We start from the raw sequence: 4,103 nt of genomic DNA on the forward strand, positions 1-4,103 counted from the left end.
ATATATATATATATATAAATAAGCCAATTTGCACACATGTAAATGCATTTCTAAACTAAATTTTTAAAAATGGAATTGCTGAGTAAATAATTTTTGTAGTTATAATTTTTATAGGTAAAGTATTGTCATGTAAGTCAGACTTATTAATATTAACTGTCCCTCAGCAATTGTGAAAGTACTTCTTTCATCATACCCTTGCCAACCAGTCTGTTTTAACATTTTTTTAAAATTTGGGTAATATCCTATCTAATAATAGACAAACATGGTAATTGACCGTACCTTCTCTACGCCTCCCATTGGCTAATCAGCATGATATGCAAATTAACCAACAAAGATGGCAGCTAATTTGCATACTGCAGGCAGGGCGGGTCAGCACCATCCCGCCTGCCTCGCCACCATCTGGGCCTGCTATATGTAACCTGGGGTAGCGGGCGTCCCGTGTGCAACCTGACCCAGGGCGGCTGGGTGCAACAGCATGGCTCCTCTGTCACCCCAGCTTCCTCATCACAACTCCCTTGGGGGCCTAAGCCTTTAGTTGGACATCCCCCAAGGGCTCTCTGGCTGCCAGAAGGATGTCTGACTGCAAGCTTAGGTCTGATCCCCCGGGGAGTGGGCCTAAGTCAACAGGTGGACATCCCCCAAGGGGTCCTGAACTGCAAATGGGTGCAGGCCAGGCTGAGGGACCCCCCCAAGTGCACAAATTTTTGTGCACCGGGCCTCTAGTAATGAATAAAGAACTATCTCAATTTTACTTCAATTACTTTCTACTTTAAGTGAGAGTGAAGAGCATTTTATAAGATCAAGGAATAGTTGTATCTCCATTTATTATATCAGAACCCAGCATTTTTCTTTTTGCAAAGGGCCAGACAGCAAATATTTTAGGTTTTGTGGGACATACAGCTTCTTTCATAGCTATTTAATTATGTCCTTGTAGTGTGGGGGCAGCCATAGACAACACATAAATAAAGGAATATGAGTGTATTCAAATAAAACTTTTTATATGGACAGTAAATTTTGAATTTAACATAATTATCATGTGTCAGAAAATATTGCTTTTTAAAAATATATTTTTTTATTGATTTCAAAGAGGAAGGGAGAGGGAGAGAGAAACATCAATAATGAGAGAGAACCATTGATCAGCTGCCTCCTACACACATCCCCACTGGGGTTCCACCTGCAACCCAGCCATGTGCCCTAACCAGGAACCTTCTGGTTAATAGGTCAATGCTCAACCACTGAGCTACACTGGTCAGGCTTCACTTTGTCTTTATTCAATCACTTAAAAATGTAAAAACAATTCTTATCTTGTAAGGCATTCAAAAATACATGCATTTAATATTCCATTTCCTTAGACAAGGTCTACACTCTTACTAAAGACAATAATAAAATTAATGGACTTCCCAATCCACCACCATCTTCTCTCCACTACCTTATTTTTAAAACATTTTATTAGGAAAATGTTCGAATATGAGAATAGAGAATATTATGAAGAACTTTCATGTACTCTTTCTTCAACCTTAACTTGAAGAATTATCAATATTTTATTAACTTTGACATTTTACTCTTATACTAGTGAATATAGTGTTTAGCTCAATGCTTTGTTTTTCTATTTTAAATTATGTCTTTTAAACCTTAACTACAAAAAATGGAGTAATCATATACTTAATGCTATACCCCAAATGCAATATAATACTACATTCCCAACCAGATTGTGTTCTTTACCTAACTTCTACATTTTCAAGGTTTATAACTTCATAATCAAAAGCTCCCTTTTGAAGCAGTGGGAATTATATAGTGACGGATACTTCTTGGAGCCAAACTAGGTGCTAAAAGACAGGTAAACCAGATATGGGATGAAGACAAGCCACGTTTGTGGAAACACTGCGCCTTCGGTGGTAGAAACCAAAAGAAACATTCACGGTGAACACTCAAGCAGCTGCTGATTTCCACTGTCCAGAGAGAAGTTTAATCAAAATAAAGTCCCATATAAAAACCCTACCCTATTTGTCTCTTGATATCACTCATCACAGCTCCTTCTTTCCTGAGTAGAGATCCAGCCTTCCTGGGGAATAAGTAAAGGACAATGTATGCCTAATAATGAGGCTAATAATGTAAGACACTAGAAGAGGAAATCCCATTTTCCCTATAAGAGGGAATCTCATTTTGACTTTTGAATCTATCAAGAGATCTGAAATAGCTTCCCCCAAATCTTCAAGCCATATCAAATCTGAGTTTGGCCATATTTAAGATGACATCAAAGAGTAACTGTTCCAACATAATAGTCATTCTCAAAACCACAGAAGCCACTGTAGGAAGCAGAAGGGAACTAATAATTACTGAGAAAAATATCTATCAGAATGCAGCTTTCTTTCCCATGTCATCTAACAAAAGTGTCACATTCCCACAAGTCAGCTACCTCAATTATTGGTAATGCTTAGCACTCAGTAAATGTTAGAAGTGCTGTTATTTTTCCTGGTTCTGTCCCTTGGGGCCTCAGGTCTCAGAGCACAATCTCTATATTGCTGCAAGGTTCCTATAAGAGCCAGAGGCTTCCCGACCTACCTCATGCATTCCATACTGGGATATCCTGGACCATATGCAGAATTCAGCTGCAGAGAATAGAATACAAGACAGAGCGAGCATTGAAAGAATAAGAAAACACACAGGTAAGGCTGGACTGCTCCATGGATGATAAGTAATTAGGGGAGGGGTCACCTAGGAAATGAGAACAGGATGTTCTCCATAGAGATAGGAAGAGAATGCAGCCAACCAATGTCAAGGATATGTTGATAGGAGATGGGATGGGGATGTGACAGGTAGGGAACATGAAATGAATTAATTCATCAAGAGTTACATCACTGTCCTCCAACTGAGTTCAAAAAGTAGCCCTGATGCCATTGTCCTCAAAGATGAAGAGTTTTCAGTATGTGTTGGTAAGCATCAGCAGATCATCTATCAGCAAACCCTGCCCTGGAAATTGGCCTTTTCTGGCTAGTATCCCCTCTGTTCTTATTTTTACTTGTCCTTCTCTCTGCCCTGAAAATGGCTCAACAAATCTCAGAAAAAGGTAAGTTCAAGGAAAGCATGAAAGCATCTAATGAGGAATGAACAGGAAAGAGAGAGAGAGAGAGAGAGAGAGAGAGAGAGAGAGAGATATCACATTCATATACCTTTCATTATAGTACATTGTAGAAATTGTCCTATTTTATTATTAGTTATTGTCATTAATCTCTTACTGGGCCTAATTTATAAATTAATCATTATCATAAATGTGTATATATAAAAATTAGTATAAAAAGATTTGATACTATCTGTGGTTTCAGACATCCATTGGGGGGTCTTAAGTATCTCTCAAGGATAAGTGAGGATCTACTATACCACATGCATGAAAAAAAATTGTGCCTATTATCAAAACAAAAAATAATGCAGGGACCCAAATTATGGCAAAAATTCTGGATCAGAGCAAGAATGCAATGGACAATGAAATGCTAAATAGTCCCAAGCTAGATGGCCTCTTGTAGCTATCATGTAGAAGTCATTTCCTAGAGACATGAACAAGATCTGCCCTACACAGTGCTTGGATGGGCACCACCACCATTTGTCTCTAGCATGTTCTTTCTTTCATGCTTTTACAAATGACCAAACATCTCTGTGATTAGCATGTTATTTATTTCAGAAGTCTTAATAGCTCCACTACCTTAATCAAGTCCACTAAGACTCAGTGCTAAGAAGTTTTAAAAACCTTTGCTCTGGCCTCTCATCTTTTGACTTATAGTTTAAGTATTAAAAGACACACACATTCCTATTGTTTACTACTTTACTGGTAACTACTCAATAGCCTCTGCAATTTCTCTACAGTTTTGGCAGTCCCGTTATGTTTCATTTCTAAATGTTTGCCCATGTTTCCTTTCCTTGATCAGATTTTCTAGGGGGTTTCAAATTACATTGATTCTTTCAAATAAATAATTTTTATATGTTTTTACCCTTTTTTGTCTAATTCAAATTAATTCAATGTTTATTTTATCCTTTTTCATTTTTAAAAAACTTCATCTTATATATTTCCTAAATTCTTGAGTTTAATGATTTTCCAGCAATTGTTAGTT

Source organism: Myotis brandtii, unplaced genomic scaffold (genome assembly GCF_000412655.1).
Source record: "Myotis brandtii unplaced genomic scaffold, ASM41265v1 scaffold637, whole genome shotgun sequence".
NCBI classification, from domain to species: Eukaryota; Metazoa; Chordata; class Mammalia; order Chiroptera; family Vespertilionidae; genus Myotis; species Myotis brandtii.